Source organism: Astyanax mexicanus, chromosome 18 (assembly GCF_023375975.1).
Source record: "Astyanax mexicanus isolate ESR-SI-001 chromosome 18, AstMex3_surface, whole genome shotgun sequence".
Taxonomy (NCBI): domain Eukaryota; kingdom Metazoa; phylum Chordata; class Actinopteri; order Characiformes; family Acestrorhamphidae; genus Astyanax; species Astyanax mexicanus.
This window is the reverse complement of record NC_064425.1, coordinates 34,462,600-34,483,721: the sequence shown is the minus strand read 5'-3', so window position 1 is coordinate 34,483,721 and position 21,122 is coordinate 34,462,600. Positions and strand designations below refer to the sequence as shown.

The 21,122-nt window shown below is 50.9% G+C and overlaps 38 non-coding genes across 38 annotated transcripts; all 38 read left to right on the top strand.

The window, feature by feature from the left end:
* Positions 1-205: 205 nt before the first annotated feature.
* Positions 206-312, top strand: LOC125783658 (U6 spliceosomal RNA). The gene has a single exon (XR_007426378.1). It is a non-coding gene; the product is annotated as a U6 spliceosomal RNA (small nuclear RNA).
* Positions 313-590: 278 nt separating this feature from the next.
* Positions 591-754, top strand: LOC125783485 (U1 spliceosomal RNA). The gene has a single exon (XR_007426208.1). It is a non-coding gene; the product is annotated as a U1 spliceosomal RNA (small nuclear RNA).
* A 558-nt stretch (positions 755-1,312) lies between these two features.
* LOC125783850 (U6 spliceosomal RNA) lies at positions 1,313-1,419 on the top strand. The gene has a single exon (XR_007426570.1). It is a non-coding gene; the product is annotated as a U6 spliceosomal RNA (small nuclear RNA).
* A 278-nt stretch (positions 1,420-1,697) lies between these two features.
* LOC125783426 (U1 spliceosomal RNA) lies at positions 1,698-1,861 on the top strand. Its single transcript, XR_007426149.1, has one exon. It is a non-coding gene; the product is annotated as a U1 spliceosomal RNA (small nuclear RNA).
* Positions 1,862-2,419: 558 nt separating this feature from the next.
* Positions 2,420-2,526, top strand: LOC125783849 (U6 spliceosomal RNA). The gene has a single exon (XR_007426569.1). It is a non-coding gene; the product is annotated as a U6 spliceosomal RNA (small nuclear RNA).
* A 278-nt stretch (positions 2,527-2,804) lies between these two features.
* LOC125783425 (U1 spliceosomal RNA) lies at positions 2,805-2,968 on the top strand. Its single transcript, XR_007426148.1, has one exon. It is a non-coding gene; the product is annotated as a U1 spliceosomal RNA (small nuclear RNA).
* A 558-nt stretch (positions 2,969-3,526) lies between these two features.
* LOC125783848 (U6 spliceosomal RNA) lies at positions 3,527-3,633 on the top strand. Its single transcript, XR_007426568.1, has one exon. It is a non-coding gene; the product is annotated as a U6 spliceosomal RNA (small nuclear RNA).
* Positions 3,634-3,911: 278 nt separating this feature from the next.
* On the top strand, positions 3,912-4,075 carry LOC125783524 (U1 spliceosomal RNA). The gene has a single exon (XR_007426247.1). It is a non-coding gene; the product is annotated as a U1 spliceosomal RNA (small nuclear RNA).
* A 558-nt stretch (positions 4,076-4,633) lies between these two features.
* LOC125783847 (U6 spliceosomal RNA) lies at positions 4,634-4,740 on the top strand. The gene has a single exon (XR_007426567.1). It is a non-coding gene; the product is annotated as a U6 spliceosomal RNA (small nuclear RNA).
* Positions 4,741-5,018: 278 nt separating this feature from the next.
* Positions 5,019-5,182, top strand: LOC125783514 (U1 spliceosomal RNA). The gene has a single exon (XR_007426237.1). It is a non-coding gene; the product is annotated as a U1 spliceosomal RNA (small nuclear RNA).
* Positions 5,183-5,740: 558 nt separating this feature from the next.
* LOC125783845 (U6 spliceosomal RNA) lies at positions 5,741-5,847 on the top strand. The gene has a single exon (XR_007426565.1). It is a non-coding gene; the product is annotated as a U6 spliceosomal RNA (small nuclear RNA).
* A 278-nt stretch (positions 5,848-6,125) lies between these two features.
* Positions 6,126-6,289, top strand: LOC125783491 (U1 spliceosomal RNA). Its single transcript, XR_007426214.1, has one exon. It is a non-coding gene; the product is annotated as a U1 spliceosomal RNA (small nuclear RNA).
* A 558-nt stretch (positions 6,290-6,847) lies between these two features.
* On the top strand, positions 6,848-6,954 carry LOC125783844 (U6 spliceosomal RNA). Its single transcript, XR_007426564.1, has one exon. It is a non-coding gene; the product is annotated as a U6 spliceosomal RNA (small nuclear RNA).
* Positions 6,955-7,232: 278 nt separating this feature from the next.
* Positions 7,233-7,396, top strand: LOC125783424 (U1 spliceosomal RNA). The gene has a single exon (XR_007426147.1). It is a non-coding gene; the product is annotated as a U1 spliceosomal RNA (small nuclear RNA).
* A 557-nt stretch (positions 7,397-7,953) lies between these two features.
* On the top strand, positions 7,954-8,060 carry LOC125783843 (U6 spliceosomal RNA). The gene has a single exon (XR_007426563.1). It is a non-coding gene; the product is annotated as a U6 spliceosomal RNA (small nuclear RNA).
* Positions 8,061-8,338: 278 nt separating this feature from the next.
* LOC125783423 (U1 spliceosomal RNA) lies at positions 8,339-8,502 on the top strand. Its single transcript, XR_007426146.1, has one exon. It is a non-coding gene; the product is annotated as a U1 spliceosomal RNA (small nuclear RNA).
* Positions 8,503-9,060: 558 nt separating this feature from the next.
* LOC125783842 (U6 spliceosomal RNA) lies at positions 9,061-9,167 on the top strand. The gene has a single exon (XR_007426562.1). It is a non-coding gene; the product is annotated as a U6 spliceosomal RNA (small nuclear RNA).
* A 278-nt stretch (positions 9,168-9,445) lies between these two features.
* On the top strand, positions 9,446-9,609 carry LOC125783421 (U1 spliceosomal RNA). Its single transcript, XR_007426144.1, has one exon. It is a non-coding gene; the product is annotated as a U1 spliceosomal RNA (small nuclear RNA).
* Positions 9,610-10,167: 558 nt separating this feature from the next.
* On the top strand, positions 10,168-10,274 carry LOC125783841 (U6 spliceosomal RNA). The gene has a single exon (XR_007426561.1). It is a non-coding gene; the product is annotated as a U6 spliceosomal RNA (small nuclear RNA).
* A 278-nt stretch (positions 10,275-10,552) lies between these two features.
* On the top strand, positions 10,553-10,716 carry LOC125783420 (U1 spliceosomal RNA). The gene has a single exon (XR_007426143.1). It is a non-coding gene; the product is annotated as a U1 spliceosomal RNA (small nuclear RNA).
* Positions 10,717-11,274: 558 nt separating this feature from the next.
* On the top strand, positions 11,275-11,381 carry LOC125783840 (U6 spliceosomal RNA). The gene has a single exon (XR_007426560.1). It is a non-coding gene; the product is annotated as a U6 spliceosomal RNA (small nuclear RNA).
* Positions 11,382-11,659: 278 nt separating this feature from the next.
* Positions 11,660-11,823, top strand: LOC125783419 (U1 spliceosomal RNA). Its single transcript, XR_007426141.1, has one exon. It is a non-coding gene; the product is annotated as a U1 spliceosomal RNA (small nuclear RNA).
* A 558-nt stretch (positions 11,824-12,381) lies between these two features.
* LOC125783839 (U6 spliceosomal RNA) lies at positions 12,382-12,488 on the top strand. The gene has a single exon (XR_007426559.1). It is a non-coding gene; the product is annotated as a U6 spliceosomal RNA (small nuclear RNA).
* A 278-nt stretch (positions 12,489-12,766) lies between these two features.
* Positions 12,767-12,930, top strand: LOC125783573 (U1 spliceosomal RNA). The gene has a single exon (XR_007426296.1). It is a non-coding gene; the product is annotated as a U1 spliceosomal RNA (small nuclear RNA).
* Positions 12,931-13,488: 558 nt separating this feature from the next.
* LOC125783838 (U6 spliceosomal RNA) lies at positions 13,489-13,595 on the top strand. Its single transcript, XR_007426558.1, has one exon. It is a non-coding gene; the product is annotated as a U6 spliceosomal RNA (small nuclear RNA).
* Positions 13,596-13,873: 278 nt separating this feature from the next.
* LOC125783539 (U1 spliceosomal RNA) lies at positions 13,874-14,037 on the top strand. The gene has a single exon (XR_007426262.1). It is a non-coding gene; the product is annotated as a U1 spliceosomal RNA (small nuclear RNA).
* A 558-nt stretch (positions 14,038-14,595) lies between these two features.
* Positions 14,596-14,702, top strand: LOC125783837 (U6 spliceosomal RNA). Its single transcript, XR_007426557.1, has one exon. It is a non-coding gene; the product is annotated as a U6 spliceosomal RNA (small nuclear RNA).
* Positions 14,703-14,980: 278 nt separating this feature from the next.
* On the top strand, positions 14,981-15,144 carry LOC125783418 (U1 spliceosomal RNA). The gene has a single exon (XR_007426140.1). It is a non-coding gene; the product is annotated as a U1 spliceosomal RNA (small nuclear RNA).
* Positions 15,145-15,702: 558 nt separating this feature from the next.
* Positions 15,703-15,809, top strand: LOC125783836 (U6 spliceosomal RNA). Its single transcript, XR_007426556.1, has one exon. It is a non-coding gene; the product is annotated as a U6 spliceosomal RNA (small nuclear RNA).
* Positions 15,810-16,087: 278 nt separating this feature from the next.
* LOC125783417 (U1 spliceosomal RNA) lies at positions 16,088-16,251 on the top strand. The gene has a single exon (XR_007426139.1). It is a non-coding gene; the product is annotated as a U1 spliceosomal RNA (small nuclear RNA).
* A 558-nt stretch (positions 16,252-16,809) lies between these two features.
* On the top strand, positions 16,810-16,916 carry LOC125783834 (U6 spliceosomal RNA). Its single transcript, XR_007426554.1, has one exon. It is a non-coding gene; the product is annotated as a U6 spliceosomal RNA (small nuclear RNA).
* Positions 16,917-17,194: 278 nt separating this feature from the next.
* On the top strand, positions 17,195-17,358 carry LOC125783416 (U1 spliceosomal RNA). Its single transcript, XR_007426138.1, has one exon. It is a non-coding gene; the product is annotated as a U1 spliceosomal RNA (small nuclear RNA).
* Positions 17,359-17,916: 558 nt separating this feature from the next.
* On the top strand, positions 17,917-18,023 carry LOC125783833 (U6 spliceosomal RNA). Its single transcript, XR_007426553.1, has one exon. It is a non-coding gene; the product is annotated as a U6 spliceosomal RNA (small nuclear RNA).
* Positions 18,024-18,301: 278 nt separating this feature from the next.
* On the top strand, positions 18,302-18,465 carry LOC125783415 (U1 spliceosomal RNA). Its single transcript, XR_007426137.1, has one exon. It is a non-coding gene; the product is annotated as a U1 spliceosomal RNA (small nuclear RNA).
* Positions 18,466-19,022: 557 nt separating this feature from the next.
* On the top strand, positions 19,023-19,129 carry LOC125783657 (U6 spliceosomal RNA). The gene has a single exon (XR_007426377.1). It is a non-coding gene; the product is annotated as a U6 spliceosomal RNA (small nuclear RNA).
* Positions 19,130-19,407: 278 nt separating this feature from the next.
* LOC125783484 (U1 spliceosomal RNA) lies at positions 19,408-19,571 on the top strand. The gene has a single exon (XR_007426207.1). It is a non-coding gene; the product is annotated as a U1 spliceosomal RNA (small nuclear RNA).
* A 533-nt stretch (positions 19,572-20,104) lies between these two features.
* Positions 20,105-20,211, top strand: LOC125783832 (U6 spliceosomal RNA). Its single transcript, XR_007426552.1, has one exon. It is a non-coding gene; the product is annotated as a U6 spliceosomal RNA (small nuclear RNA).
* Positions 20,212-20,489: 278 nt separating this feature from the next.
* LOC125783413 (U1 spliceosomal RNA) lies at positions 20,490-20,653 on the top strand. The gene has a single exon (XR_007426136.1). It is a non-coding gene; the product is annotated as a U1 spliceosomal RNA (small nuclear RNA).
* The last annotated feature ends 469 nt before the right edge of the window (positions 20,654-21,122 follow it).

Genomic DNA, 21,122 nt, shown 5'->3' with positions numbered 1-21,122 from the left:
GAAGGTAGAAAATGTGCTATGTATACTAAGTACTGCCCCGTGTGAAACAAAAAAGCGTCACTGGAGTCCAAAGTGGGGAGGGCTTGACACTCCCAGCCTGTGAGGTGTCAAGAGGACACCTGATAAGCCTCTGAGGCCTGCCCTCTTGCAGAAACCCTGTTGAGGCGCGGAATGGTATATGGGAGAGACGTGGGCCACGTAGAGCGTGCTTGCTACGGCAGCACATATGCTAAAATTGGATCGATACAGAGAAGATTAGCATGGCCCCTGCGAAAGGATGACACGCAAATCTGTGAGGCGCTCCTTGTTTTGTTCCGTCTAACGGAAAGTACGGCCCATGTCAGCATCTGCCCCGTAATGTCTTGAGATTGCTTTGCAAAAGCATGAGAAATGCTCGCAAGGCCTGCTAAGTAAATGCCCTGTCAGAGTCAAAGAGGTCGCTAGACGCAAGGACTCCGCGAGAGCCTTTAGTTCAGGATGAGAGGCGGGGCTACGATCTCATCAAGCCCCTCCCCTCAAGAATTACACCATCACCCTCTTCCTGCATTAGCTGCGGTCAGGATGAGCATTCCCCAAAAACAACAACTTTCATACTTACCTGGCAGGGGTGATACCATGATCAGAAAGGTGGTTCGCCCAGAGCGAGGCTCAGCCATTGCACTCGGGCTGTGCTGACCTTTGCGAATTCCTCAAATGCGGGAATCTCGACTGCATAATTTCTGGTAGTGGGGGACTGCGTGCGCGCTCTCCCCTGACGTGCTTCTGTGACCAATGTAGAGTTGTGTTTCTGCGGCTTTGTGTTTGGCTGAGCAAAGTGTTGGGAAAGCAGCTGTAGGCGTTCCTTGCCGTAGAAAACGGAGGTGTCTCGTGACCCACGCTTTGGAGATCTGCCCCAGTGTCAAGCTCAGGTCAGACTTGCTGATGTTTTCCCAGTAGGCATATTCCTGTGAAAAAAAAGAAGTGGAATGGTAGCTCCAAAAGCTTGGAATTCATAGATCTGACCAGCACCTTCCTATGACATTCTTCAATGCAGCTCAGTCATTGCTTCTCAGCTCATGCTTGATTTCATTTAGTCACCTGGCATCCAAAGAACCTTCTTCTGCGTTCGAAGGTAGAAAATGTGCTATGTATACTAAGTACTGCCCCGTGTGAAACAAAAAAGCGTCACTGGGGTCCAAAGTGGGGAGGGCTTGACACTCCCAGCCTGTGAGGTGTCAAGAGGACACCTGATAAGCCTCTGAGGCCTGCCCTCTTGCAGAAACCCTGTTGAGGCGCGGAATGGTATATGGGAGAGACGTGGGCCACGTGGAGCGTGCTTGCTACGGCAGCACATATACTAAAATTGGATCGATACAGAGAAGATTAGCATGGCCCCTGCGAAAGGATGACACGCAAATCCGTGAGGCGCTCCTTGTTTTGTTCCGTCTAACGGAAAGTACGGCCCATGTCAGCATCTGCCCCGTAATGTCTTGAGATTGCTTTGCAAAAGCATGAGAAATGCTCGCAAGGCCTGCTAAGTAAATGCCCTGTCAGAGTCAAAGAGGTCGCTAGACGCAAGGACTGCGCGAGAGCCTTTAATTCAGGATGAGAGGCGGGGCTACGATCTCATTAAGCCCCTCCCCTCAAGAATTACACCATCACCCTCTTCCTGCATTAGCTGCGGTCAGGATGAGCATTCCCCAAAAACAACAACTTTCATACTTACCTGGCAGGGGTGATACCATGATCAGAAAGGTGGTTCGCCCAGAGCGAGGCTCAGCCATTGCACTCGGGCTGTGCTGACCTTTGCGAATTCCCCAAATGCGGGAATCTCGACTGCATAATTTCTGGTAGTGGGGGACTGCGTGCGCGCTCTCCCCTGACGTGCTTCTGTGACCAATGTAGAGTTGTGTTTCTGCGGCTTTGTGTTTGGCTGAGCAAAGTGTTGGGAAAGCAGCTGTAGGCGTTCCTTGCCGTAGAAAACGGGGGTGTCTTGTGACCCACGCTTTGGAGATCTGCCCCAGTGTCAAGCTCAGGTCAGACTTGCTGATGTTTTCCCAGTAGGCATATTCCTGTGAAAAAAAAGAAGTGGAATGGTAGCTCCAAAAGCTTGGAATTCATAGATCTGACCAGCACCTTCCTATGACATTCTTCAATGCAGCTCAGTCATTGCTTCTCAGCTCATGCTTGATTTCATTTAGTCACCTGGCATCCAAAGAACCTTCTTCTGCGTTCGAAGGTAGAAAATGTGCTATGTATACTAAGTACTGCCCCGTGTGAAACAAAAAAGCGTCACTGGAGTCCAAAGTGGGGAGGGCTTGACACTCCCAGCCTGTGAGGTGTCAAGAGGACACCTGATAAGCCTCTGAGGCCTGCCCTCTTGCAGAAACCCTGTTGAGGCGCGGAATGGTATATGGGAGAGACGTGGGCCACGTGGAGCGTGCTTGCTACGGCAGCACATATACTAAAATTGGATCGATACAGAGAAGATTAGCATGGCCCCTGCGAAAGGATGACACGCAAATCCGTGAGGCGCTCCTTGTTTTGTTCCGTCTAACGGAAAGTACGGCCCATGTCAGCATCTGCCCCGTAATGTCTTGAGATTGCTTTGCAAAAGCATGAGAAATGCTCGCAAGGCCTGCTAAGTAAATGCCCTGTCAGAGTCAAAGAGGTCGCTAGACGCAAGGACTCCGCGAGAGCCTTTAGTTCAGGATGAGAGGCGGGGCTACGATCTCATCAAGCCCCTCCCCTCAAGAATTACACCATCACCCTCTTCCTGCATTAGCTGCGGTCAGGATGAGCATTCCCCAAAAACAACAACTTTCATACTTACCTGGCAGGGGTGATACCATGATCAGAAAGGTGGTTCGCCCAGAGCGAGGCTCAGCCATTGCACTCGGGCTGTGCTGACCTTTGCGAATTCCCCAAATGCGGGAATCTCGACTGCATAATTTCTGGTAGTGGGGGACTGCGTGCGCGCTCTCCCCTGACGTGCTTCTGTGACCAATGTAGAGTTGTGTTTCTGCGGCTTTGTGTTTGGCTGAGCAAAGTGTTGGGAAAGCAGCTGTAGGCGTTCCTTTCCGTAGAAAACGGGGGTGCCTCGTGACCCACGCTTTGGAGATCTGCCCCAGTGTCAAGCTCAGGTCAGACTTGCTGATGTTTTCCCAGTAGGCATATTCCTGTGAAAAAAAAGAAGTGGAATGGTAGCTCCAAAAGCTTGGAATTCATAGATCTGACCAGCACCTTCCTATGACATTCTTCAATGCAGCTCAGTCATTGCTTCTCAGCTCATGCTTGATTTCATTTAGTCACCTGGCATCCAAAGAACCTTCTTCTGCGTTCGAAGGTAGAAAATGTGCTATGTATACTAAGTACTGCCCCGTGTGACACAAAAAAGCGTCACTGGAGTCCAAAGTGGGGAGGGCTTGACACTCCCAGCCTGTGAGGTGTCAAGAGGACACCTGATAAGCCTCTGAGGCCTGCCCTCTTGCAGAAACCCTGTTGAGGCGCGGAATGGTATATGGGAGAGACGTGGGCCACGTGGAGCGTGCTTGCTACGGCAGCACATATACTAAAATTGGATCGATACAGAGAAGATTAGCATGGCCCCTGCGAAAGGATGACACGCAAATCCGTGAGGCGCTCCTTGTTTTGTTCCGTCTAACGGAAAGTACGGCCCATGTCAGCATCTGCCCCGTAATGTCTTGAGATTGCTTTGCAAAAGCATGAGAAATGCTCGCAAGGCCTGCTAAGTAAATGCCCTGTCAGAGTCAAAGAGGTCGCTAGACGCAAGGACTCCGCGAGAGCCTTTAGTTCAGGATGAGAGGCGGGGCTACGATCTCATCAAGCCCCTCCCCTCAAGAATTACACCATCACCCTCTTCCTGCATTAGCTGCGGTCAGGATGAGCATTCCCCAAAAACAACAACTTTCATACTTACCTGGCAGGGGTGATACCATGATCAGAAAGGGGGTTCGCCCAGAGCGAGGCTCAGCCATTGCACTCGGGCTGTGCTGACCTTTGCGAATTCCCCAAATGCGGGAATCTCGACTGCATAATTTCTGGTAGTGGGGGACTGCGTGCGCGCTCTCCCCTGACGTGCTTCTGTGACCAATGTAGAGTTGTGTTTCTGCGGCTTTGTGTTTGGCTGAGCAAAGTGTTGGGAAAGCAGCTGTAGGCGTTCCTTGCCGTAGAAAACGGGGGTGTCTTGTGACCCACGCTTTGGAGATCTGCCCCAGTGTCAAGCTCAGGTCAGACTTGCTGATGTTTTCCCAGTAGGCATATTCCTGTGAAAAAAAAGAAGTGGAATGGTAGCTCCAAAAGCTTGGAATTCATAGATCTGACCAGCACCTTCCTATGACATTCTTCAATGCAGCTCAGTCATTGCTTCTCAGCTCATGCTTGATTTCATTTAGTCACCTGGCATCCAAAGAACCTTCTTCTGCGTTCGAAGGTAGAAAATGTGCTATGTATACTAAGTACTGCCCCGTGTGAAACAAAAAAGCGTCACTGGAGTCCAAAGTGGGGAGGGCTTGACACTCCCAGCCTGTGAGGTGTCAAGAGGACACCTGATAAGCCTCTGAGGCCTGCCCTCTTGCAGAAACCCTGTTGAGGCGCGGAATGGTATATGGGAGAGACGTGGGCCACGTAGAGCGTGCTTGCTACGGCAGCACATATACTAAAATTGGATCGATACAGAGAAGATTAGCATGGCCCCTGCGAAAGGATGACACGCAAATCCGTGAGGCGCTCCTTGTTTTGTTCCGTCTAACGGAAAGTACGGCCCATGTCAGCATCTGCCCCGTAATGTCTTGAGATTGCTTTGCAAAAGCATGAGAAATGCTCGCAAGGCCTGCTAAGTAAATGCCCTGTCAGAGTCAAAGAGGTCGCTAGACGCAAGGACTCCGCGAGAGCCTTTAGTTCAGGATGAGAGGCGGGGCTACGATCTCATCAAGCCCCTCCCCTCAAGAATTACACCATCACCCTCTTCCTGCATTAGCTGCGGTCAGGATGAGCATTCCCCAAAAACAACAACTTTCATACTTACCTGGCAGGGGTGATACCATGATCAGAAAGGTGGTTCGCCCAGAGCGAGGCTCAGCCATTGCACTCGGGCTGTGCTGACCCTTGCGAATTCCCCAAATGCGGGAATCTCGACTGCATAATTTCTGGTAGTGGGGGACTGCGTGCGCGCTCTCCCCTGACGTGCTTCTGTGAGCAATGTAGAGTTGTGTTTCTGCGGCTTTGTGTTTGGCTGAGCAAAGTGTTGGGAAAGCAGCTGTAGGCATTCCTTTCCGTAGAAAACGGGGGTGCCTCGTGACCCACGCTTTGGAGATCTGCCCCAGTGTCAAGCTCAGGTCAGACTTGCTGATGTTTTCCCAGTAGGCATATTCCTGTGAAAAAAAAGAAGTGGAATGGTAGCTCCAAAAGCTTGGAATTCATAGATCTGACCAGCACCTTCCTATGACATTCTTCAATGCAGCTCAGTCATTGCTTCTCAGCTCATGCTTGATTTCATTTAGTCACCTGGCATCCAAAGAACCTTCTTCTGCGTTCGAAGGTAGAAAATGTGCTATGTATACTAAGTACTGCCCCGTGTGAAACAAAAAAGCGTCACTGGAGTCCAAAGTGGGGAGGGCTTGACACTCCCAGCCTGTGAGGTGTCAAGAGGACACCTGATAAGCCTCTGAGGCCTGCCCTCTTGCAGAAACCCTGTTGAGGCGCGGAATGGTATATGGGAGAGACGTGGGCCACGTGGAGCGTGCTTGCTACGGCAGCACATATACTAAAATTGGATCGATACAGAGAAGATTAGCATGGCCCCTGCGAAAGGATGACACGCAAATCCGTGAGGCGCTCCTTGTTTTGTTCCGTCTAACGGAAAGTACGGCCCATGTCAGCATCTGCCCCGTAATGTCTTGAGATTGGTTTGCAAAAGCATGAGAAATGCTCGCAAGGCCTGCTAAGTAAATGCCCTGTCAGAGTCAAAGAGGTCGCTAGACGCAAGGACTCCGCGAGAGCCTTTAGTTCAGGATGAGAGGCAGGGCTACGATCTCATCAAGCCCCTCCCCTCAAGAATTACACCATCACCCTCTTCCTGCATTAGCTGCGGTCAGGATGAGCATTCCCCAAAAACAACAACTTTCATACTTACCTGGCAGGGGTGATACCATGATCAGAAAGGTGGTTCGTCCAGAGCGAGGCTCAGCCATTGCACTCGGGCTGTGCTGACCTTTGCGAATTCCCCAAATGCGGGAATCTCGACTGCATAATTTCTGGTAGTGGGGGACTGCGTGCGCGCTCTCCCCTGACGTGCTTCTGTGACCAATGTAGAGTTGTGTTTCTGCGGCTTTGTGTTTGGCTGAGCAAAGTGTTGGGAAAGCAGCTGTAGGCGTTCCTTGCCGTAGAAAACGGGGGTGCCTTGTGACCCACGCTTTGGAGATCTGCCCCAGTGTCAAGCTCAGGTCAGACTTGCTGATGTTTTCCCAGTAGGCATATTCCTGTGAAAAAAAAGAAGTGGAATGGTAGCTCCAAAAGCTTGGAATTCATAGATCTGACCAGCACCTTCCTATGACATTCTTCAATGCAGCTCAGTCATTGCTTCTCAGCTCATGCTTGATTTCATTTAGTCACCTGGCATCCAAAGAACCTTCTTCTGCGTTCGAAGGTAGAAAATGTGCTATGTATACTAAGTACTGCCCCGTGTGAAACAAAAAAGCGTCACTGGAGTCCAAAGTGGGGAGGGCTTGACACTCCCAGCCTGTGAGGTGTCAAGAGGACACCTGATAAGCCTCTGAGGCCTGCCCTCTTGCAGAAACCCTGTTGAGGCGCGGAATGGTATATGGGAGAGACGTGGGCCACGTGGAGCGTGCTTGCTACGGCAGCACATATACTAAAATTGGATCGATACAGAGAAGATTAGCATGGCCCCTGCGAAAGGATGACACGCAAATCCGTGAGGCGCTCCTTGTTTTGTTCCGTCTAACGGAAAGTACGGCCCATGTCAGCATCTGCCCCGTAATGTCTTGAGATTGCTTTGCAAAAGCATGAGAAATGCTCGCAAGGCCTGCTAAGTAAATGCCCTGTCAGAGTCAAAGAGGTCGCTAGACGCAAGGACTCCGCGAGAGCCTTTAGTTCAGGATGAGAGGCGGGGCTACGATCTCATCAAGCCCCTCCCCTCAAGAATTACACCATCACCCTCTTCCTGCATTAGCTGCGGTCAGGATGAGCATTCCCCAAAAACAACAACTTTCATACTTACCTGGCAGGGGTGATACCATGATCAGAAAGGTGGTTCGCCCAGAGCGAGGCTCAGCCATTGCACTCGGGCTGTGCTGACCTTTGCGAATTCCCCAAATGCGGGAATCTCGACTGCATAATTTCTGGTAGTGGGGGACTGCGTGCGCGCTCTCCCCTGACGTGCTTCTGTGACCAATGTAGAGTTGTGTTTCTGCGGCTTTGTGTTTGGCTGAGCAAAGTGTTGGGAAAGCAGCTGTAGGCGTTCCTTGCCGTAGAAAACGGGGGTGCCTCGTGACCCACGCTTTGGAGATCTGCCCCAGTGTCAAGCTCAGGTCAGACTTGCTGATGTTTTCCCAGTAGGCATATTCCTGTGAAAAAAAGAAGTGGAATGGTAGCTCCAAAAGCTTGGAATTCATAGATCTGACCAGCACCTTCCTATGACATTCTTCAATGCAGCTCAGTCATTGCTTCTCAGCTCATGCTTGATTTCATTTAGTCACCTGACATCCAAAGAACCTTCTTCTGCGTTCGAAGGTAGAAAATGTGCTATGTATACTAAGTACTGCCCCGTGTGAAACAAAAAAGCGTCACTGGAGTCCAAAGTGGGGAGGGCTTGACACTCCCAGCCTGTGAGGTGTCAAGAGGACACCTGATAAGCCTCTGAGGCCTGCCCTCTTGCAGAAACCCTGTTGAGGCGCGGAATGGTATATGGGAGAGACGTGGGCCACGTGGAGCGTGCTTGCTACGGCAGCACATATACTAAAATTGGATCGATACAGAGAAGATTAGCATGGCCCCTGCGAAAGGATGACACGCAAATCCGTGAGGCGCTCCTTGTTTTGTTCCGTCTAACGGAAAGTACGGCCCATGTCAGCATCTGCCCCGTAATGTCTTGAGATTGCTTTGCAAAAGCATGAGAAATGCTCGCAAGGCCTGCTAAGTAAATGCCCTGTCAGAGTCAAAGAGGTCGCTAGACGCAAGGACTCCGCGAGAGCCTTTAGTTCAGGATGAGAGGCGGGGCTACGATCTCATCAAGCCCCTCCCCTCAAGAATTACACCATCACCCTCTTCCTGCATTAGCTGCGGTCAGGATGAGCATTCCCCAAAAACAACAACTTTCATACTTACCTGGCAGGGGTGATACCATGATCAGAAAGGTGGTTCGCCCAGAGCGAGGCTCAGCCATTGCACTCGGGCTGTGCTGACCTTTGCGAATTCCCCAAATGCGGGAATCTCGACTGCATAATTTCTGGTAGTGGGGGACTGCGTGCGCGCTCTCCCCTGACGTGCTTCTGTGACCAATGTAGAGTTGTGTTTCTGCGGCTTTGTGTTTGGCTGAGCAAAGTGTTGGGAAAGCAGCTGTAGGCGTTCCTTGCCGTAGAAAACGGGGGTGCCTTGTGACCCACGCTTTGGAGATCTGCCCCAGTGTCAAGCTCAGGTCAGACTTGCTGATGTTTTCCCAGTAGGCATATTCCTGTGAAAAAAAAGAAGTGGAATGGTAGCTCCAAAAGCTTGGAATTCATAGATCTGACCAGCACCTTCCTATGACATTCTTCAATGCAGCTCAGTCATTGCTTCTCAGCTCATGCTTGATTTCATTTAGTCACCTGGCATCCAAAGAACCTTCTTCTGCGTTCGAAGGTAGAAAATGTGCTATGTATACTAAGTACTGCCCCGTGTGAAACAAAAAAGCGTCACTGGAGTCCAAAGTGGGGAGGGCTTGACACTCCCAGCCTGTGAGGTGTCAAGAGGACACCTGATAAGCCTCTGAGGCCTGCCCTCTTGCAGAAACCCTGTTGAGGCGCGGAATGGTATATGGGAGAGACGTGGGCCACGTGGAGCGTGCTTGCTACGGCAGCACATATACTAAAATTGGATCGATACAGAGAAGATTAGCATGGCCCCTGCGAAAGGATGACACGCAAATCCGTGAGGCGCTCCTTGTTTTGTTCCGTCTAACGGAAAGTACGGCCCATGTCAGCATCTGCCCCGTAATGTCTTGAGATTGCTTTGCAAAAGCATGAGAAATGCTCGCAAGGCCTGCTAAGTAAATGCCCTGTCAGAGTCAAAGAGGTCGCTAGACGCAAGGACTCCGCGAGAGCCTTTAGTTCAGGATGAGAGGCGGGGCTACAATCTCATCAAGGCCCTCCCCTCAAGAATTACACCATCACCCTCTTCCTGCATTAGCTGCGGTCAGGATGAGCATTCCCCAAAAACAACAACTTTCATACTTACCTGGCAGGGGTGATACCATGATCAGAAAGGTGGTTCGCCCAGAGCGAGGCTCAGCCATTGCACTCGGGCTGTGCTGACCTTTGCGAATTCCCCAAATGCGGGAATCTCGACTGCATAATTTCTGGTAGTGGGGGACTGCGTGCGCGCTCTCCCCTGACGTGCTTCTGTGACCAATGTAGAGTTGTGTTTCTGCGGCTTTGTGTTTGGCTGAGCAAAGTGTTGGGAAAGCAGCTGTAGGCGTTCCTTGCCGTAGAAAACGGGGGTGCCTTGTGACCCACGCTTTGGAGATCTGCCCCAGTGTCAAGCTCAGGTCAGACTTGCTGATGTTTTCCCAGTAGGCATATTCCTGTGAAAAAAAAGAAGTGGAATGGTAGCTCCAAAAGCTTGGAATTCATAGATCTGACCAGCACCTTCCTATGACATTCTTCAATGCAGCTCAGTCATTGCTTCTCAGCTCATGCTTGATTTCATTTAGTCACCTGGCATCCAAAGAACCTTCTTCTGCGTTCGAAGGTAGAAAATGTGCTATGTATACTAAGTACTGCCCCGTGTGAAACAAAAAAGCGTCACTGGAGTCCAAAGTGGGGAGGGCTTGACACTCCCAGCCTGTGAGGTGTCAAGAGGACACCTGATAAGCCTCTGAGGCCTGCCCTCTTGCAGAAACCCTGTTGAGGCGCGGAATGGTATATGGGAGAGACGTGGGCCACGTGGAGCGTGCTTGCTACGGCAGCACATATACTAAAATTGGATCGATACAGAGAAGATTAGCATGGCCCCTGCGAAAGGATGACACGCAAATCCGTGAGGCGCTCCTTGTTTTGTTCCGTCTAACGGAAAGTACGGCCCATGTCAGCAACTGCCCCGTAATGTCTTGAGATTGCTTTGCAAAAGCATGAGAAATGCTCGCAAGGCCTGCTAAGTAAATGCCCTGTCAGAGTCAAAGAGGTCGCTAGACGCAAGGACTCCGCGAGAGCCTTTAGTTCAGGATGAGAGGCGGGGCTACGATCTCATCAAGCCCCTCCCCTCAAGAATTACACCATCACCCTCTTCCTGCATTAGCTGCGGTCAGGATGAGCATTCCCCAAAAACAACAACTTTCATACTTACCTGGCAGGGGTGATACCATGATCAGAAAGGTGGTTCGCCCAGAGCGAGGCTCAGCCATTGCACTCGGGCTGTGCTGACCTTTGCGAATTCCCCAAATGCGGGAATCTCGACTGCATAATTTCTGGTAGTGGGGGACTGCGTGCGCGCTCTCCCCTGACGTGCTTCTGTGACCAATGTAGAGTTGTGTTTCTGCGGCTTTGTGTTTGGCTGAGCAAAGTGTTGGGAAAGCAGCTGTAGGCGTTCCTTGCCGTAGAAAACGGGGGTGCCTTGTGACCCACGCTTTGGAGATCTGCCCCAGTGTCAAGCTCAGGTCAGACTTGCTGATGTTTTCCCAGTAGGCATATTCCTGTGAAAAAAAAGAAGTGGAATGGTAGCTCCAAAAGCTTGGAATTCATAGATCTGACCAGCACCTTCCTATGACATTCTTCAATGCAGCTCAGTCATTGCTTCTCAGCTCATGCTTGATTTCATTTAGTCACCTGGCATCCAAAGAACCTTCTTCTGCGTTCGAAGGTAGAAAATGTGCTATGTATACTAAGTACTGCCCCGTGTGAAACAAAAAAGCGTCACTGGAGTCCAAAGTGGGGAGGGCTTGACACTCCCAGCCTGTGAGGTGTCAAGAGGACACCTGATAAGCCTCTGAGGCCTGCCCTCTTGCAGAAACCCTGTTGAGGCGCGGAATGGTATATGGGAGAGACGTGGGCCACGTGGAGCGTGCTTGCTACGGCAGCACATATACTAAAATTGGATCGATACAGAGAAGATTAGCATGGCCCCTGCGAAAGGATGACACGCAAATCCGTGAGGCGCTCCTTGTTTTGTTCCGTCTAACGGAAAGTACGGCCCATGTCAGCATCTGCCCCGTAATGTCTTGAGATTGCTTTGCAAAAGCATGAGAAATGCTCGCAAGGCCTGCTAAGTAAATGCCCTGTCAGAGTCAAAGAGGTCGCTAGACGCAAGGACTCCGCGAGAGCCTTTAGTTCAGGATGAGAGGCGGGGCTACGATCTCATCAAGCCCCTCCCCTCAAGAATTACACCATCACCCTCTTCCTGCATTAGCTGCGGTCAGGATGAGCATTCCCCAAAAACAACAACTTTCATACTTACCTGGCAGGGGTGATACCATGATCAGAAAGGTGGTTCGCCCAGAGCGAGGCTCAGCCATTGCACTCGGGCTGTGCTGACCTTTGCGAATTCCCCAAATGCGGGAATCTCGACTGCATAATTTCTGGTAGTGGGGGACTGCGTGCGCGCTCTCCCCTGACGTGCTTCTGTGACCAATGTAGAGTTGTGTTTCTGCGGCTTTGTGTTTGGCTGAGCAAAGTGTTGGGAAAGCAGCTGTAGGCGTTCCTTGCCGTAGAAAACGGGGGTGCCTTGTGACCCACGCTTTGGAGATCTGCCCCAGTGTCAAGCTCAGGTCAGACTTGCTGATGTTTTCCCAGTAGGCATATTCCTGTGAAAAAAAAGAAGTGGAATGGTAGCTCCAAAAGCTTGGAATTCATAGATCTGACCAGCACCTTCCTATGACATTCTTCAATGCAGCTCAGTCATTGCTTCTCAGCTCATGCTTGATTTCATTTAGTCACCTGGCATCCAAAGAACCTTCTTCTGCGTTCGAAGGTAGAAAATGTGCTATGTATACTAAGTACTGCCCCGTGTGAAACAAAAAAGCGTCACTGGAGTCCAAAGTGGGGAGGGCTTGACACTCCCAGCCTGTGAGGTGTCAAGAGGACACCTGATAAGCCTCTGAGGCCTGCCCTCTTGCAGAAACCCTGTTGAGGCGCGGAATGGTATATGGGAGAGACGTGGGCCACGTGGAGCGTGCTTGCTACGGCAGCACATATACTAAAATTGGATCGATACAGAGAAGATTAGCATGGCCCCTGCGAAAGGATGACACGCAAATCCGTGAGGCGCTCCTTGTTTTGTTCCGTCTAACGGAAAGTACGGCCCATGTCAGCATCTGCCCCGTAATGTCTTGAGATTGCTTTGCAAAAGCATGAGAAATGCTCGCAAGGCCTGCTAAGTAAATGCCCTGTCAGAGTCAAAGAGGTCGCTAGACGCAAGGACTCCGCGAGAGCCTTTAGTTCAGGATGAGAGGCGGGGCTACGATCTCATCAAGCCCCTCCCCTCAAGAATTACACCATCACCCTCTTCCTGCATTAGCTGCGGTCAGGATGAGCATTCCCCAAAAACAACAACTTTCATACTTACCTGGCAGGGGTGATACCATGATCAGAAAGGTGGTTTGCCCAGAGCGAGGCTCAGCCATTGCACTCGGGCTGTGCTGACCTTTGCAAATTCCCCAAATGCGGGAATCTCGACTGCACAATTTCTGGTAGTGGGGGACTGCGTGCGCGCTCTCCCCTGACGTGCTTCTGTGACCAATGTAGAGTTGTGTTTCTGCGGCTTCGTGTTTGGCTGAGCAAAGTGTTGGGAAAGCAGCTGTAGGCGTTCCTTGCCGTAGAAAACGGGGGTGCCTTGTGACCCACGCTTTGGAGATCTGCCCCAGTGTCAAGCTCAGGTCAGACTTGCTGATGTTTTCCCAGTAGGCATATTCCTGTGAAAAAAAAGAAGTGGAATGGTAGCTCCAAAAGCTTGGAATTCATAGATCTGACCAGCACCTTCCTATGACATTCTTCAATGCAGCTCAGTCATTGCTTCTCAGCTCATGCTTGATTTCATTTAGTCACCTGGCATCCAAAGAACCTTCTTCTGCGTTCGAAGGTAGAAAATGTGCTATGTATACTAAGTACTGCCCCGTGTGAAACAAAAAAGCGTCACTGGAGTCCAAAGTGGGGAGGGCTTGACACTCCCAGCCTGTGAGGTGTCAAGAGGACACCTGATAAGCCTCTGAGGCCTGCCCTCTTGCAGAAACCCTGTTGAGGCGCGGAATGGTATATGGGAGAGACGTGGGCCACGTGGAGCGTGCTTGCTACGGCAGCACATATACTAAAATTGGATCGATACAGAGAAGATTAGCATGGCCCCTGCGAAAGGATGACACGCAAATCCGTGAGGCGCTCCTTGTTTTGTTCCGTCTAACGGAAAGTACGGCCCATGTCAGCATCTGCCCCGTAATGTCTTGAGATTGCTTTGCAAAAGCATGAGAAATGCTCGCAAGGCCTGCTAAGTAAATGCCCTGTCAGAGTCAAAGAGGTCGCTAGATGCAAGGACTCCGCGAGAGCCTTTAGTTCAGGATGAGAGGCGGGGCTACGATCTCATCAAGCCCCTCCCCTCAAGAATTACACCATCACCCTCTTCCTGCATTAGCTGCGGTCAGGATGAGCATTCCCCAAAAACAACAACTTTCATACTTACCTGGCAGGGGTGATACCATGATCAGAAAGGTGGTTCGCCCAGAGCGAGGCTCAGCCATTGCACTCGGGCTGTGCTGACCTTTGCAAATTCCCCAAATGCGGGAATCTCGACTGCATAATTTCTGGTAGTGGGGGACTGCGTGCGCGCTCTCCCCTGACGTGCTTCTGTGACCAATGTAGAGTTGTGTTTCTGCGGCCTTGTGTTTGGCTGAGCAAAGTGTTGGGAAAGCAGCTGTAGGCGTTCCTTGCCGTAGAAAACGGGGGTGCCTTGTGACCCACGCTTTGGAGATCTGCCCCAGTGTCAAGCTCAGGTCGGACTTGCTGATGTTTTCCCAGTAGGCATATTCCTGTGAAAAAAAAGAAGTGGAATGGTAGCTCCAAAAGCTTGGAATTCATAGATCTGACCAGCACCTTCCTATGACATTCTTCAATGCAGCTCAGTCATTGCTTCTCAGCTCATGCTTGATTTCATTTAGTCACCTGGCATCCAAAGAACCTTCTTCTGCGTTCGAAGGTAGAAAATGTGCTATGTATACTAAGTACTGCCCCGTGTGAAACAAAAAAGCGTCACTGGAGTCCAAAGTGGGGAGGGCTTGACACTCCCAGCCTGTGAGGTGTCAAGAGGACACCTGATAAGCCTCTGAGGCCTGCCCTCTTGCAGAAACCCTGTTGAGGCGCGGAATGGTATATGGGAGAGACGTGGGCCACGTGGAGCGTGCTTGCTACGGCAGCACATATACTAAAATTGGATCGATACAGAGAAGATTAGCATGGCCCCTGCGAAAGGATGACACGCAAATCCGTGAGGCGCTCCTTGTTTTGTTCCGTCTAACGGAAAGTACGGCCCATGTCAGCATCTGCCCCGTAATGTCTTGAGATTGCTTTGCAAAAGCATGAGAAATGCTCGCAAGGCCTGCTAAGTAAATGCCCTGTCAGAGTCAAAGAGGTCGCTAGACGCAAGGACTCCGCGAGAGCCTTTAGTTCAGGATGAGAGGCGGGGCTACGATCTCATCAAGCCCCTCCCCTCAAGAATTACACCATCACCCTCTTCCTGCATTAGCTGCGGTCAGGATGAGCATTCCCCAAAAACAACAACTTTCATACTTACCTGGCAGGGGTGATACCATGATCAGAAAGGTGGTTCGCCCAGAGCGAGGCTCAGCCATTGCACTCGGGCTGTGCTGACCTTTGCGAATTCCCCAAATGCGGGAATCTCGACTGCATAATTTCTGGTAGTGGGGGACTGCGTGCGCGCTCTCCCCTGACGTGCTTCTGTGACCAATGTAGAGTTGTGTTTCTGCGGCTTTGTGTTTGGCTGAGCAAAGTGTTGGGAAAGCAGCTGTAGGCGTTCCTTGCCGTAGAAAACGGGGGTGCCTTGTGACCCACGCTTTGGAGATCTGCCCCAGTGTCAAGCTCAGGTCAGACTTGCTGATGTTTTCCCAGTAGGCATATTCCTGTGAAAAAAAAGAAGTGGAATGGTAGCTCCAAAAGCTTGGAATTCATAGATCTGACCAGCACCTTCCTATGACATTCTTCAATGCAGCTCAGTCATTGCTTCTCAGCTCATGCTTGATTTCATTTAGTCACCTGGCATCCAAAGAACCTTCTTCTGCGTTCGAAGGTAGAAAATGTGCTATGTATACTAAGTACTGCCCCGTGTGAAACAAAAAAGCGTCACTGGAGTCCAAAGTGGGGAGGGCTTGACACTCCCAGCCTGTGAGGTGTCAAGAGGACACCTGATAAGCCTCTGAGGCCTGCCCTCTTGCAGAAACCCTGTTGAGGCGCGGAATGGTATATGGGAGAGACGTGGGCCACGTGGAGCGTGCTTGCTACGGCAGCACATATACTAAAATTGGATCGATACAGAGAAGATTAGCATGGCCCCTGCGAAAGGATGACACGCAAATCCGTGAGGCGCTCCTTGTTTTGTTCCGTCTAACGGAAAGTACGGCCCATGTCAGCATCTGCCCCGTAATGTCTTGAGATTGCTTTGCAAAAGCATGAGAAATGCTCGCAAGGCCTGCTAAGTAAATGCCCTGTCAGAGTCAAAGAGGTCGCTAGACGCAAGGACTCCGCGAGAGCCTTTAGTTCAGGATGAGAGGCGGGGCTACGATCTCATCAAGCCCCTCCCCTCAAGAATTACACCATCACCCTCTTCCTGCATTAGCTGCGGTCAGGATGAGCATTCCCCAAAAACAACAACTTTCATACTTACCTGGCAGGGGTGATACCATGATCAGAAAGGTGGTTCGCCCAGAGCGAGGCTCAGCCATTGCACTCGGGCTGTGCTGACCTTTGCGAATTCCCCAAATGCGGGAATCTCGACTGCATAATTTCTGGTAGTGGGGGACTGCGTGCGCGCTCTCCCCTGACGTGCTTCTGTGACCAATGTAGAGTTGTGTTTCTGCGGCTTTGTGTTTGGCTGAGCAAAGTGTTGGGAAAGCAGCTGTAGGCGTTCCTTGCCGTAGAAAACGGGGGTGCCTTGTGACCCACGCTTTGGAGATCTGCCCCAGTGTCAAGCTCAGGTCAGACTTGCTGATGTTTTCCCAGTAGGCATATTCCTGTGAAAAAAAAGAAGTGGAATGGTAGCTCCAAAAGCTTGGAATTCATAGATCTGACCAGCACCTTCCTATGACATTCTTCAATGCAGCTCAGTCACTGCTTCTCAGCTCATGCTTGATTTCATTTAGTCACCTGGCATCCAAAGAACCTTCTTCTGCGTTCGAAGGTAGAAAATGTGCTATGTATACTAAGTACTGCCCCGTGTGAAACAAAAAAGCGTCACTGGAGTCCAAAGTGGGGAGGGCTTGACACTCCCAGCCTGTGAGGTGTCAAGAGGACACCTGATAAGCCTCTGAGGCCTGCCCTCTTGCAGAAACCCTGTTGAGGCGCGGAATGGTATATGGGAGAGACGTGGGCCACGTGGAGCGTGCTTGCTACGGCAGCACATATACTAAAATTGGATCGATACAGAGAAGATTAGCATGGCCCCTGCGAAAGGATGACACGCAAATCCGTGAGGCGCTCCTTGTTTTGTTCCGTCTAACGGAAAGTACGGCCCATGTCAGCATCTGCCCCGTAATGTCTTGAGATTGCTTTGCAAAAGCATGAGAAATGCTCGCAAGGCCTGCTAAGTAAATGCCCTGTCAGAGTCAAAGAGGTCGCTAGACGCAAGGACTCCGCGAGAGCCTTTAGTTCAGGATGAGAGGCGGGGCTACGATCTCATCAAGCCCCTCCCCTCAAGAATTACACCATCACCCTCTTCCTGCATTAGCTGCGGTCAGGATGAGCATTCCCCAAAAACAACAACTTTCATACTTACCTGGCAGGGGTGATACCATGATCAGAAAGGTGGTTCGCCCAGAGCGAGGCTCAGCCATTGCACTCGGGCTGTGCTGACCTTTGCGAATTCCCCAAATGCGGGAATCTCGACTGCATAATTTCTGGTAGTGGGGGACTGCGTGCGCGCTCTCCCCTGACGTGCTTCTGTGACCAATGTAGAGTTGTGTTTCTGCGGCTTTGTGTTTGGCTGAGCAAAGTGTTGGGAAAGCAGCTGTAGGCGTTCCTTGCCGTAGAAAACGGGGGTGCCTCGTGACCCACGCTTTAGAGATCTGCCCCAGTGTCAAGCTCAGGTCAGACTTGCTGATGTTTTCCCAGTAGGCATATTCCTGTGAAAAAAAAGAAGTGGAATGGTAGCTCCAAAAGCTTGGAATTCATAGATCTGACCAGCACCTTCCTATGACATTCTTCAATGCAGCTCAGTCATTGCTTCTCAGCTCATGCTTGATTTCATTTAGTCACCTGGCATCCAAAGAACCTTCTTCTGCGTTCGAAGGTAGAAAATGTGCTATGTATACTAAGTACTGCCCCGTGTGAAACAAAAAAGCGTCACTGGAGTCCAAAGTGGGGAGGGCTTGACACTCCCAGCCTGTGAGGTGTCAAGACGACACCTGATAAGCCTCTGAGGCCTGCCCTCTTGCAGAAACCCTGTTGAGGCGCGGAATGGTATATGGGAGAGACGTGGGCCACGTGGAGCGTGCTTGCTACGGCAGCACATATACTAAAATTGGATCGATACAGAGAAGATTAGCATGGCCCCTGCGAAAGGATGACACGCAAATCCGTGAGGCGCTCCTTGTTTTGTTCCGTCTAACGGAAAGTACGGCCCATGTCAGCATCTGCCCCGTAATGTCTTGAGATTGCTTTGCAAAAGCATGAGAAATGCTCGCAAGGCCTGCTAAGTAAATGCCCTGTCAGAGTCAAAGAGGTCGCTAGACGCAAGGACTCCGCGAGAGCCTTTAGTTCAGGATGAGAGGCGGGGCTACGATCTCATCAAGCCCCTCCCCTCAAGAATTACACCATCACCCTCTTCCTGCATTAGCTGCGGTCAGGATGAGCATTCCCCAAAAACAACAACTTTCATACTTACCTGGCAGGGGTGATACCATGATCAGAAAGGTGGTTCGCCCAGAGCGAGGCTCAGCCATTGCACTCGGGCTGTGCTGACCTTTGCGAATTCCCCAAATGCGGGAATCTCGACTGCATAATTTCTGGTAGTGGGGGACTGCGTGCGCGCTCTCCCCTGACATGCTTCTGTGACCAATGTAGAGTTGTGTTTCTGCGGCTTTGTGTTTGGCTGAGCAAAGTGTTGGGAAAGCAGCTGTAGGCGTTCCTTGCCGTAGAAAACGGGGGTGTCTTGTGACCCACGCTTTGGAGATCTGCCCCAGTGTCAAGCTCAGGTCAGACTTGCTGATGTTTTCCCAGTAGGCATATTCCTGTGAAAAAAAGAAGTGGAATGGTAGCTCCAAAAGCTTGGAATTCATAGATCTGACCAGCACCTTCCTATGACATTCTTCAATGCAGCTCAGTCATTGCTTCTCAGCTCATGCTTGATGTCATTTAGTCACCTGGCATCCAAAGAACCTTCTTCTGCGTTCGAAGGTAGAAAATGTGCTATGTATACTAAGTACTGCCCCGTGTGAAACAAAAAAGCGTCACTGGAGTCCAAAGTGGGGAGGGCTTGACACTCCCAGCCTGTGAGGTGTCAAGAGGACACCTGATAAGCCTCTGAGGCCTGCCCTCTTGCAGAAACCCTGTTGAGGCGCGGAATGGTATATGGGAGAGACGTGGGCCACGTAGAGCGTGCTTGCTACGGCAGCACATATGCTAAAATTGGATCGATACAGAGAAGATTAGCATGGCCCCTGCGAAAGGATGACACGCAAATCTGTGAGGCGCTCCTTGTTTTGTTCCGTCTAACGGAAAGTACGGCCCATGTCAGCATCTGCCCCGTAATGTCTTGAGATTGCTTTGCAAAAGCATGAGAAATGCTCGCAAGGCCTGCTAAGTAAATGCCCTGTCAGAGTCAAAGAGGTCGCTAGACGCAAGGACTCCGCGAGAGCCTTTAGTTCAGGATGAGAGGCGGGGCTACGATCTCATCAAGCCCCTCCCCTCAAGAATTACACCATCACCCTCTTCCTGCATTAGCTGCGGTCAGGATGAGCATTCCCCAAAAACAACAACTTTCATACTTACCTGGCAGGGGTGATACCATGATCAGAAAGGTGGTTCGCCCAGAGCGAGGCTCAGCCATTGCACTCGGGCTGTGCTGACCTTTGCGAATTCCTCAAATGCGGGAATCTCGACTGCATAATTTCTGGTAGTGGGGGACTGCGTGCGCGCTCTCCCCTGACGTGTTTCTGCGGCTTTGTGTTTGGCTGAGCAAAGTGTTGGGAAAGCAGCTGTAGGCGTTCCTTGCCGTAGAAAACGGAGGTGTCTCGTGACCCACGCTTTGGAGATCTGCCCCAGTGTCAAGCTCAGGTCAGACTTGCTGATGTTTTCCCAGTAGGCATATTCCTGTGAAAAAAAAGAAGTGGAATGGTAGCTCCAAAAGCTTGGAATTCATAGATCTGACCAGCACCTTCCTATGACATTCTTCAATGCAGCTCAGTCATTGCTTCTCAGCTCATGCTTGATTTCATTTAGTCACCTGGCATCCAAAGAACCTTCTTCTGCGTTCGAAGGTAGAAAATGTGCTATGTATACTAAGTACTGCCCCGTGTGAAACAAAAAAGCGTCACTGGGGTCCAAAGTGGGGAGGGCTTGACACTCCCAGCCTGTGAGGTGTCAAGAGGACACCTGATAAGCCTCTGAGGCCTGCCCTCTTGCAGAAACCCTGTTGAGGCGCGGAATGGTATATGGGAGAGACGTGGGCCACGTGGAGCGTGCTTGCTACGGCAGCACATATACTAAAATTGGATCGATACAGAGAAGATTAGCATGGCCCCTGCGAAAGGATGACACGCAAATCCGTGAGGCGCTCCTTGTTTTGTTCCGTCTAACGGAAAGTACGGCCCATGTCAGCATCTGCCCCGTAATGTCTTGAGATTGCTTTGCAAAAGCATGAGAAATGCTCGCAAGGCCTGCTAAGTAAATGCCCTGTCAGAGTCAAAGAGGTCGCTAGACGCAAGGACTGCGCGAGAGCCTTTAATTCAGGATGAGAGGCGGGGCTACGATCTCATTAAGCCCCTCCCCTCAAGAATTACACCATCACCCTCTTCCTGCATTAGCTGCGGTCAGGATGAGCATTCCCCAAAAACAACAACTTTCATACTTACCTGGCAGGGGTGATACCATGATCAGAAAGGTGGTTCGCCCAGAGCGAGGCTCAGCCATTGCACTCGGGCTGTGCTGACCTTTGCGAATTCCCCAAATGCGGGAATCTCGACTGCATAATTTCTGGTAGTGGGGGACTGCGTGCGCGCTCTCCCCTGACGTGCTTCTGTGACCAATGTAGAGTTGTGTTTCTGCGGCTTTGTGTTTGGCTGAGCAAAGTGTTGGGAAAGCAGCTGTAGGCGTTCCTTGCCGTAGAAAACGGGGGTGTCTTGTGACCCACGCTTTGGAGATCTGCCCCAGTGTCAAGCTCAGGTCAGACTTGCTGATGTTTTCCCAGTAGGCATATTCCTGTGAAAAAAAAGAAGTGGAATGGTAGCTCCAAAAGCTTGGAATTCATAGATCTGACCAGCACCTTCCTATGACATTCTTCAATGCAGCTCAGTCATTGCTTCTCAGCTCATGCTTGATTTCATTTAGTCACCTGGCATCCAAAGAACCTTCTTCTGCGTTCGAAGGTAGAAAATGTGCTATGTATACTAAGTACTGCCCCGTGTGAAACAAAAAAGCGTCACTGGAGTCCAAAGTGGGGAGGGCTTGACACTCCCAGCCTGTGAGGTGTCAAGAGGA